General features: G+C 42.9%; 1 protein-coding gene across 1 annotated transcript in view; it reads left to right on the top strand.

Annotated features, from left to right (window-relative positions):
* Nucleotides 1-5,517: 5,517 nt before the first annotated feature.
* Nucleotides 5,518-12,251, top strand: part of LOC146802041 (protein HP-25 homolog 1-like) — a 146,573-nt gene continuing 139,839 nt past the window's right edge. The window contains exon 1 of the mRNA XM_085621597.1: nt 5,518-5,561. The gene's annotated coding sequence lies outside the window, so the exon portion shown is untranslated. The remainder of the gene's footprint in view (nt 5,562-12,251) is intronic.

Consider the following 12,251-nt stretch of genomic DNA (forward strand, 5'->3'; position numbering starts at 1 on the left):
GCCTGGAGCCAAATGACCCAAGTAAGGGGGCGAGTCGCCATGGGTGTGACAATAACACACAAAGGAGGGACAAATGGCACCATTCACCAACAAAAAGAAAAGCATTTGGACAAGCACAGGGAGGCACCAATTAAAACTGGTGGGCTTGGCCAAACTTCACATACGAACACTGCATGACTCGCAGAGCAGCGCATGCCCGCTGACTCTAAGCTCGACCTAAAAAAAAATGCTCAGCCCATTCCCCAGGCTGATGAGCTGATTGACAGGTTAGGGGCAGCCCAATACTTAAGTACCTTTAATCTTACATCAGGGTAATGGCAGCTCACCCCTAACAGAGGGAGCAAAGGAGAAGTCTGCCTTCACCACTCCAGAGGCCCACTATCAGTTTAGAGTTATGCCCTTTGGCCTCAAAAATGCCACTGACACCTTCCAGATGTTGATGAAAAGGATCCTTGCTGGCTTGGAGGCATTCTCAGTTGCCTATCTGGATGACAAAGCTGTCTACAGTAGCAACTGGAAGGACCACCTCTTTCACCTCCAGGAAGTGCTTCAGGCTCTGCAACAGATATCCCTGACCATCAAGGCAAGTAAGTGCCAGACAGGGCAGGGTCAGTGATGTACTTGGGATACCTGGTGGGATGGGGTAAGGTGCAGTCCCTCCAGGCCTAGATAGAAACTATCATGGCCTGAGAGCCCCCAAAACCCAGACAGAGGCCAAAGCAATCTTGAGCCTCACAGGAGGTTTGTCAAGGGATATGGCACCATTATTGCTCCCTTGACAGAGCTGACTTCTAAGAAGCAACCCAGAAATGTGATTTGGACTGAGGCATGCCAAAGTGCATTTGACTCCCTTAAGCAGGCCATGTGCGCAGCTCCTGTGCTCAAGGCCCCTGGCTTCTTCCAGAAGTTTATAGTTCAAACAGATACTTCAGAGCATGGTGTGGGGGCATTACTGTCACAACTTAATAAGGAGGGCCTAAACCAACTTGTAGCCTTCATCTCCAGGAGGTTACTCCCCAGGGAACAAAGGTGGAGTGCTATCAAAAGGGAAGCTTTTGCTGCGGTCTGGGCACTGAAGAAGTTGAGGCCATACCTATTTGGCACTCACTTCGTGATTCAGACTGACCACAGGCCCCTCAGGCGGCTCATGTAAATGAGGGGTGAGAATCCAACACTGTTGAGGTGGTCCATTTCCCTACAAGGTATGGACTTCAGAGTGGAACACAGACCTGGGGTAGACCACACCAATGCTGATAGTTTATCTAGCTTTTTCCACCTTAAGGATGAGAACTAGAGGTTTCAGCTGGGGGGGAAACATGTTAAACCTGGCATCCTTAGGGTAGTCTCTCCCCAGACTTCTTGCCTTTCATCTCCACTTTTTGCTGATTCTTTTTGTTGGCCTTAGGACTCTAAGAACTTCAGCTTTGCTGACCAGTGTTAAAGTGCATGTGCGTCTCCCCTAAACATGGTGACATTGGTGTGTACATGATTGGCATATTTAGCTTACTTGTATGTACCTTGTAAAGTGGTATACCATATACTCAAGGTCTGTGATCCAAGCTGCACCACTGATGGGCCATCCACATAAGTAGCCTTTCAAACCTGTCTCAGGCCTGACATTGCAGTACCTGTGTGTGCAGTTTACTGCCACTTTGACTTGCCATTTAAAACTACCTGCCATGTCTTAAACTCTCCTTTTATTACAGATATGTCAACCCTAAGGAAGGCCCTAGGTAGCCCTGAGGGTAGGATGTTTAATAAGTAAAAGGCAGGGCTTGTAATTGTATGTTTTACATGTCCTTGTAGTGACAAACAGCTAAATATGTTTTTCACTACTGTGAGGCCTGCTTCTCTCATAGGTTAACATTGGGAATTTGTGATACACTTTTAAGTTGTAATTCCTGATTAGAAAGGAACAGCTGGTTAATGTTTTATATCTTTGGAATTGTATTGATAAATCCCCCTTACTGTTGTAGTTGGATTTCACAATACTGTTTTAGAAATTCCACTTTTAGAAGGTATACATTTCTCTGGATGTACAGCTCTGTGTGCCTTGCAGCCTGTCTCCAATACATGTCTGGGGTAGGTGACAGCTACACCTTGTGGATTCCCTCTAGACACCCAAAAAACATAGAAAGGCTAGATGTGCCTGAGTACTCACCTACATACATTTGCATTCTGACAGGTGTGCCTAGGCAGGCGGGAAGGGAGGATCTAACACTTACACTTCAATAGGTAGTGTCCTGTCACCACACAAAGCACTGATTTACCCCCATAGCAAGTCTGGAGACAGGGCTGGGTTGAAAGGATACTTGTGCACTTCAAAGACCACTCTTTGAAGTCACCCCCACTTCAAAGGCATATTTGGGTATAAGTACTGGGTCTCTGACCCCTAAAAACAGACACTGCTGGAACTACAACTGCACCTTGACAGAAGGACTGCTGTCCTGCCTCAAGGACTCATCTGGAATGCCTGCTCTTCTCTTTTGCCGCCCTGCTGCCTGCTGTCCGCAGACTTTGCTAAGGGAGAGCTGGACTCTGCCATTTCCTCCTATTTTGCTCCAAGTGCTTGTTAGCTTGCCTCCTGTTAGTTGAAACTCAGGGATATCAAAGTCCCCAGCCCTGCTCCTGTGCCTGGTTCCTGGAAGTGGACCCAGATACTTGCATCAGGGAAATTGATGCATCTTGTGTCTGTGTGTAGCTGAAAAGGCATGTTGACCCGGTTGTTGAGTAGAATCAGTGCATCGCTCTCTGATCCAATTCATCGCATTGAGAGACACATCGGAACCATGTATCGCCGCTGAAGCAGCTTGGAGAGATCGATGCATCTCATCGAATGCGTGGAGAAACTCGGCACATTGCACCTCGGATCCAGCGCACCAAGGCTCAGCGTCTTGTCAGCAGAACCGAAACATCGCCATCACTGCAGGATTGACATCGACACATCGCTCTACTGTGCACCACATCTCGCTGTTGCGACCAGGATAAGGTACTTTGTTTACCGGGGCCTGCATGGGTCCTGTAGCCAACCAGTGCTCCATTGCGTTCAGCCTGAACTATTGACTTTGCCGCGGTCCAGTGTGACCTAAGTGCTATTTTTACTCGTATTCTTCTAAAATTCATATCTCAGCTTATACTCATTGGCTATTTGTTGTTTTGGTCTTGTTTTGTTCAGAAAATAATAATCTACTTTTCTGAACCGGTGTGGAATCTTTTTGTGGTGTATTCATTGTGTTACTGTGTGTATGTTGCACAAATACATTGCCTCTTTAGATAAGCCTTACTTCAGTATGTAGATGGTGGAGACAACTCCGTCTGTGCTGCCTATATACACCTCTGACAGCCCGGCAGAGTAAGGCCTGTTGGAGGTTTGGGCATGTGTTTGCCCACCCTATATAGAGTGGGCAAACACATGGCCAGTTTTCACTGTCAGGTACGGGCAGTGAAAACTGCAAAATGACTTCCATGCCACAGAAGAAATTTTTAGTTTTCAAAATTAAAATCTCACTTTGGGACTTACATTTTGAAAATATTTCTTTTTTAACTTTGACATCCAGATCTGTCATGTTGACGGAGCCAGACGTAAAACTTTTAAAGCATTTACAGGAGCCTCTGTGATGGTGGTTCCTGTAAATGCAAGAGATGTCCACTGGGCCAGCGGACATTTCTAACTTTGGCGGGTGGGTACTTCCTCGGGGTGATGGAGTAATTTACTCCATTCTCATCTGCCTATAAATCAGGCCCTATATTCTTAACTCTTTTCCAATAATCTCTCTCAATGGTATATCTCTCAAAAGGCCTTTCTCTGAACCCCTCTCACTCCTGCTAGAAATCTGTACAATGTACTTTATGTAGTATACTCTTGTATAAATGCCAGAATACTGTGACAAAATCTGTCAAGGTTCCATTACAGGTCCTCATGAAGGATACAACTTTCTGGTAATTCATACTGATTGGGCAGACCCATGACTTTGCATGCTGCTTAAAAACATTAAGATTCAAGCTCTTTTGCTAAAATTGTACTTCTTTTCTTGGACTAAGCGGTAGACTGAATGTTTGATAGTGTTCGAAAAGGGTGATTGCATAAAAGGAGTATCAGTCCAACTGAGATATAGACAAATTCATTAGAATTCCAGTAATTATTTTTTCTCTAACAACTACAATTTCCATGCCCTCTCATTCCCAACATGTCTCTCAATTTTAGTTTACTACAGAGTGCCATATTTTTAAAGAAAGGGCTGGACCATCAGTAATAATAAAATACCCTTGACTAAGAATGGCTCATATAACTAAACTGTGTTCATGGAAACATTACTGTTAGAAATGTGGTTTCTGGTTGGCAGAGTATACACCCTGTCCAAGCAGGAACCACAATCCTAGTCAGGGTAAGTCAGTAACACACTCTAAATTAACCTGTGCTCATCCTTTGGTAGCTTGGCACAAAGCAGTTAAGCTTAACTGAGAGACAATGTGTAAAGTATTTGTGCACAACACACAAAGTAACACAGTGAAAACACCACAAAAGGGCACCACACCAGTTTAGAAAAATAGCAAATATTTTTATGAGTAAAACAAGACCAAACAACAGAAATCCAATAAATAGAACCGGAGTTAGGATTTTTTAAAGATTAAATTAAATTATAGTGTTTTGAGCCATTAAGCACCAACTGGGGCCATTTGGTCACACTAGACCAAATCTGAATTTCCCATCTTTCCCAATTGGAAAACGTCATAAGGCAGTCCCAATGTTATCCTGTGGGAGAGATAGGCCTTGCAGTACTGGAACACAAATTTAAGAGTATTTCACTACCAGGACAAAACTTAAAAATACATGTCCTACTTTTTAAATACACTGCACTCTGCCCATGGGCTGTCTGCGGGCCTACTAAGGGGTGGCGTGAATGTAATAAAAGGAAAGGTTTGGGCCTGGTAAGTAGGCTAACTTGGCAGGTCGAAATGGCAGTTTAAAATTGCACATACAGGCTCGGCAGTGAGCCATGTTTAAAGTGCTTCTTAAGTGGGTTGTACATTCAGTGCTGCAGGCACATTAGCAGTATTTGATTTCTAGTCACTGGGCACTTGTAGTGCACTTTACTAGAGACAAATAAGTAAATAAAATATGACAATTGTGGATAAACCAACTGTTATCATGTTTTAGATAAAGAGTATATGCACTTTAGCACTGGTTAGGAGTGGTAAATTGCCCGGACTCCTAAAGCCAGCAAATACAACGTCAGCAAAACAGTAAAAAACAGGAGAACAGACGGCAAACTGTTAGGGGAAACCACCAAGGATGACCGGTCTAACAATTAGTAATGTTGAATACACTGGCGTCAGCAAAGAAAGAGTGTGACATATGTTGTAATGTGCCTGGTTTATAATAAACTGAAAATAAACAAGAAATAGATCATCTTAATCCAGGTTTGCGTAGGCAATGTTTTAGAGATGGTTAATGTTTCCTTATGAAAACTGTATAAAATGCTTGCAAATCGGTAACGCCACACTAGGTATCATTTTCAAAGAATATCAGGTTTAGGTTGCAGAGTATCCTGAAGCAAAAGGTAAGTTAGGATCATATATGAAAATAATTGCTTTCACTGGGAGGTAAAAAAAATTTAACACTGAATTGTGAAAAAGACTAGCCTTTCTCTCAGCTTAATTATCAAAGTCTAAAAGTCTTGAACTTAAGTAAATGAAAGGAACCTGTCAACTGGTGTTCCTGTCAAAATCTACTCGCCATAGATATAGACTGTGTCTCTGGTCAATAAAGTTAAAATTTCAATCAATCTGAAACAAATACTTTCTTTTTAGTACAGTACATCTTTGGACTAATTGTATGGGCCGCATTTGTTTAGATTTGCCTTTCTTGGTTGATGCACCTTGCTTTTTTCATTGACTCAAACTACAAACAGTGACATATTTCTTGATTTGAATGAATTGTACGGCTTCTCTATAAAAGAAAATACATTTAATACTTCCAAGAGAACTTACAGTTCTTCTATTACTGTTGTTATCATTCATAAATGGCAGCTAAGATGACTATACAGGCACCTTCTCTTGAATGTCCACCGAATCCCCAGTTTAGTGGAAATGGGGCGGATTCTGAAAGACTTGTTAAAACTCTTTAAATCTACTCATAGTAGGTTTCCTCTCACAATATACATGGATTTTACTATTCATAAAAGATCCCCAGGAGTATGCATTGAAATCGTCCAAAATCAAGGGGCTACATGCTTATAGTTATGGTGTCAAAACAACTCCTAAGGATTGTGCACAGAGATTCAATATGCAAAAGAAAGCATGCCCAAACTGAGCATTTACAGAAGTTGCTTTTTATTCTTTTGACCTCATCTGGATAATATTCTTTCAGGTGGAGAATTCCCTTTGCCTAAATCACCAATACATTTTTGATTATTGAGCAATTTTTGATATCCACTTTATAACTTACTCCAACTTTTGAATGTAGGTATGCAAATTTGTGAGAAAATCTTTAGGCTCATTCGTAAACACCCACAGGCATTTGACATTGTGGGCATTCAATATCTTAGCAATGGTCACCTCCTTTTTGCTTGAGAAGACCCAGGTTCCCATCCCCATGAATCTCTCTCCTTCTGACAGACACCTCTTCCATATCTTTCTTTTCTCAGTATTGGTGTGCAAAGTATGACTCTGTACATCTATTCTTTTATTAAATCACTTTTATGGGGGGAATTTGGTATTAAGAACAGCAGATATTATTTCAAGCCTGTGTTACAAAATGCTGGTATAGGCATGCTTTCATATAGAGCATCATCGCTATTTTGACAATAATTTGTCCTATCATAACATTCCTTCTTTGCAAATCAATATGTAGGTTAGACATCCTTCTCAATGTTTTACTTTTGCCCAAAGATTGTTTTTGTGCTTTCTTATTTGCCCTTCATAAATAAATTCCATTTCATTACTGATGTCTAAATAGAAAGTGAATAGATTCTTTCACCAGAATAATCGTACCACCAGAAAAATGCTGGATACTATAGACAGACGCTAAGACCATTTAGCAAAAACATTCCTTTCAAAATGATGTGAGACTCTTGAGAACCTTGAATAAAGGAGAAGCACCAAACTCTGCTGCTCAGCACAGTCACAGACTTCTAACTCTTGTACGCTTTCATCTCTTTATATTCCACTGCGAAGTTGCATTCCCAAGGAAAGCATGGAGGGATGCTAGTACTCAGAAATTCCCCTGTGATAACTGGTCGGAGCAATCAACCCAGCTTGTTGTTCTTGTTTGTATGTTTTATTTAACTCCAATGAAACTATATCTTAAACCCCCTTCTTTACAGGAAAGGATTATCCATCACCAAGAGTCTTTTAAGCTCCTGTATGATTTAAGTAACTTTAGAGTTTGTTATAGGGTCGCTAAGTTCCTTTCCATAGTGGTCCAGATCAGAAACTCACTGTCCGACTTGAGGAACCTATTGCATTAGTCTAAGTGCCTGAGGTTCTAACCCTGTGATTCAGAGCCAGTCCCTATCAGAGCACAAAGATAGGTGTTTTAGTAGGTTTTAATAATGTTAACGTTTTGATATTACACTGAGGTTTATTCTCTGAAGTTGTTTTATGTAATGGATGTTTTATTGAATTTTAACTTGTGTTGTTGTGATACAGTTATGGTTTGTTTTATATGAACCGAATAATGTGGAATCGAATCGCACTCACACCAAAACAATGAATCCCCAGTAACCTCAGTTATTTTTTTTAAATGCACACTTTACTAAATGTCAGCAGGTAAACAAAAGAACTAGAAATAGGTGTTGTGTGACAAGAAACAGCAAAAAAACTTGTGTGAAAATTCTCTAGCAAAAATGTTTTTGCAGGCAACATTGCCTAAAGGCGAAGTTGTGGGAAATTTTGAAATGTAGAATCGTCAAGAACTTCAGAGGTTGTGAATTTCGCAAGTAAAATGTTATTCTTAATCTGATGATGAGAGGAACAGTAGTTCAGTTTTCACTTATAGCAAAGCTAATAGTAGCCATACTTGAAGAAGTAAAGATGGCCTTCATGTTTTCAACAAAGGGATTATAAAAAGGGTTTGCTCGTCAAGAGAATCCCAAAGTTCAGAGCTGGTGGTGTTATTAGACGATGGAACAACTTCATTGGAGACTCTGCACATCAGCTAGCAGCCAATATTCCCAAAGTTACTGGCTCCTACTATGGTAGAGCCATTGGTAGTCTTTAATAAGGTAATTTGGTTTTCATTTAGCTATGATTTCACGATTTTATCTTCAAGTAGCTGATATGGTGACCTAGGGCCTCATGTAGGTAGCCATATACCGGTCGGTAACGGCCGATTTTCGGTAATTATACCGTTACCGACCGGTATATTGGCTATTGGTATGTAGGGGGTCAATTTCTGAAATCGGAATTTACCGAATCGGTAAAACTACCGAATCGGTAAAATTACCGATTCGGTAACGTTACCGATGTGGTAATTTTACCGATTCGGTAATTTTACCGAATCGGTAAATTCCGATTTCAGAAATGACATGTAGGGGGAGTGTGTGTGTGTGTTTATGAGTCGGTATTTACCACCAACTTTTAGTTGGTGGTAAATAATTAATGTATGTGTGTATGCATTTGGAAGCACGTAGCAGTGTGCAATGTGGCATACATACATGCCCTTAGGGCATGTATGTGTGCCACATGTGCACACATGGCCGAATCAGGGGTGCAACAGGGTGTCAATGTGACACCCTGCCACCCTTGCATTTTCTCCACCATTACCGAATCGGTATTTACCGATTCGGTAATGAGGCATACCTTCCCCTCAATGGGAAGGTATGCCTCATTACCGAATCGGTAAATACCGATTCGGTAATTACCGAATTGTAACGAATCGGTAAAAAATACCGACTCATTACCTACATACGAGTTACCACTTCTAAAATACCGATTTGGTATCGTTCGGTATTTTAGAAGTGGTAACTGGTATGCTACCTACATGAGGCCCCTAGTGAGTGAAGCTCTCTCTGTCCTTGCCTGGCATGGCGGTCAGGACACGTGTCTCAATTCCGGCAATCACAACTTCCCTATATACCAAGGTCAGTGATTTAGGCACCAGAAAACTGTGTAATAGTAACACGTATTAATGCTAATGCTTAGTAATGGCAAAAGTGCGTTATGAAGGGCTACATAGAAAACATATTATTATCTTTAACATTTTAACCGAGGGGTTGTAGCCAGATCACCTGCCCTTCAGGGGTCCTCTCGTTAAGGTGCTCAGACCTCTATTGCTACTCGTGTTGTGAATGCTCTGAGTATGAAGGAAGCTTGTCCATCTGCCTCCTGTCTTATGTCTCTTCTGTGTTATGCGTGCCGATACCCTAAGGCAGATGTCGTCAAACGTTTTTGCGCTCAGCCCCCTCAGTGCACAATGTTTGAAGTTGTGCCCCCCTCCAAAACTTTAGGGCAAGGATCGGGGCAGCAGAGGGGCTGGGCTGTATGCAGGAAGTGGGTTTTAGGAGATTAGTTCAGGGATACCTTTTCTATAGCTCATAATTCCCAATAAGTGTGAGATTTGCAAAAAACGTAAATTAATTTAACAAAAACAGAAACTGACCAAAAACCTCTGCTCCCCATAATTTGGGTGTTGAGAGCCACCTCCATTCCCGAGCCCCAATGCAGCTGTACTTGTTGCACTAAAGACAGCTGCAGCCCTAAGTAGCAGGCTTTTCAGCCTCTTTCGTCACTTTCCCCCCATGCCTGATCATCACTCCATTCTTGAAACAAGCTCATTGCCCCTGTTTTGTTTTTGGTTTGAGAGTTTTATAGAGCCTGTACTCGGCCAGTGCTTTACATGAGAACCAGTTACAGTCAGTCAGTCAACAGTCATAAGCTTTTATTCGATATGCAAGATATCTTGTAAGCACATAAAAAATACAATTATTACAATAGATACATAAAAACACAAGCTACAAGAAGCCAGTAGGAAGTTCGTAAAAAGATAAAAAGGACATAAATTGCCCGTTGATAAATTAACTAAAAAGAGAATTAAACAGCTACTGACAATCTCTTACAACGAATAAGCCAAGACCACTTTAAAAAGTTTGCAATTCCACACACTAAAGGGGGGGAAGTGTCCGTAGTTAGGATACGAAGGGCTTCAAGGTAGCTGCGTGTGCCCATATTGCGACAAAGGGGTTTCAACCAAACACTCCTAGGCCTTGCATAATCCGGGCAAACAAACAAGACATGTATAATGGTCTCGGCCTTGCTTCGGCAACACGCACAGTTGGGAGAAATACGGGCCAGAGGTGACCAACTTGATACCACTGCGCCTAGGGGGAGGCATCCAACTCTAAATTTGAAGTAAAGGGCTCGATCAAAAGGGAGAGTTATCAAGTCCAGGTAGGGTTCAAAAGCCACAGTGTCTTTGATTTGCAAAAAGGCGACAGTCGACTTGCAGTGATTAGAGATTGTAATTAAACGCTCCGCACACCAGTTCCAATAAAGCGCCTTGACAACTTCTTTTGGAGGGGCTGAACGTGATGACCAACAGCCTCCTAGACCGATATTCTCCAAAAGCTTTTTAGTATCTCTTAGCCACTTTATCTTAGCCCAACCCCCCAAGCTCATTATTTCCCCCAGGGCATCAGCGTAAGTTTTTAGTTCTACACCCCTCCAGATTCGTGTCCATAACAAAAGGGGGCGAAGCTGGGCCTGGTCTTTAATATTTTTACAGCCCATATCCAACCGGACAGGTACGGATGGAGTACTCAGGGGCACAGAGATGAAGGATTTCAATAGCTTGTTCTCCGCTGACTCTAGGGCGTTCAAACAACAGTGGCCCCACAATTCTGCCCCATACAAGGCTGATGACACTACTTTAGCCTTGTAGATATCAACTACTGGGGTGAGTGATCTCCTTGGAGAGGCCCTGAACTCCCTCATTACAGCACCTCCCACTCTCTTGTGGCTGAGGACCATTTTATCAATATGACTAGCCCAAGACATCCTATCCGTAATCCGAATACCGAGGTAATCGAATTCGGCTACTTTCTCTAGGGGGATCGAGTTTAGTGTCGGTGGGCGGCCCAGTTTCTTAGGAGGATTTAGGACTAGATATTTTGTTTTATCCACATTTATTGTTAATCCTCTTGCACCACAGAACTCCTGAAATCGCGTCAATAATTTCTGGAGGCCTTGAGGGGTCTTCGAAATCAGGAGCGTGTCGTCCGCAAAAAGCAGGGTGGGGATACGGACTCCTCCGAGACAGGGGGCGTCGGCTGGCTCTTGTTGAAGATGTTTTACCACCCCATTCACATAAAGTGAAAATAGGGTGGGTGCCAAGACACAGCCCTGTCTTACGCCCCTAGAGACTGGAATCTTCTCAGTAAGTTCACCGTTTTTACCCCAACGGACCTGAGCAAAGGTATGGGCGTGAAGGCAGATGAGAAGTGACAAGATGTAAGGGGGTAAACCCAGCTCATAGAGTACCCTCCAGAGGTCTTCCCGGGGGACTAGGTCAAAGGCAGTCTTCAGGTCTATAAAGGCCAAATAGAGACTGCCCTTGCCCAGTTCCACCACCTTCCACCCCAATAATACCAACCTAAACACCTGCTCTATTGTCCCCATTCCAACCCGAAAACCTGCCTGAAAGTCTGAGAGAATTTTGTTCTCCTCCACCCAATGGAGAATCCTTCCAAGGATAGCTTTACCAGCTATCTTTTGGGTGGAGTCGATCAGGCTTATGGGTCGGTAGTTCCCCGGTGTTTCCCTGCACCCTTTTTTATATATCGGGACCACCACCGCCCCTTTCCAGGATTCTGGTACTGCCCCTCCCATCATGATATCATTAAGTAGTGCTGATATGACCCGTGCCTATTCCGCTGGATATGCCCTCATAAGGTCCCCCGGGAGGCCATCGGGGCCCGCAGCCTTACGTGGGGCTACCCACCCTATAACCCCCTCAATCTCTAGCGGAGTAAAGAGATCATAGGCATGAGGTTCAGTTATTCGAGTGAGGTCCAACCCCACATTGCAATCCCCATCTGGAGGGAGGTATAGGGACCCGAAATGCTTTACCCAGCTTTGAGGCGGGATGTTACAGGGTCTCACAAGTGCATCGGGGTTTTTCCGTGCACTTATAAGATGCCAAAATGCCCTTGAGTCCCTAATTTTACTGGCCTGGAGCAGGTCATCCCAATATTTATCTTCCCACTCCCTCCTGGCTAGTTTAAGGGACTTGTTGTAGGCCTTCCTTGCTTCCT

The sequence above is a fragment of the Triturus cristatus genome, chromosome 8, assembly GCF_964204655.1.
Source record: "Triturus cristatus chromosome 8, aTriCri1.1, whole genome shotgun sequence".
NCBI classification, from domain to species: Eukaryota; Metazoa; Chordata; class Amphibia; order Caudata; family Salamandridae; genus Triturus; species Triturus cristatus.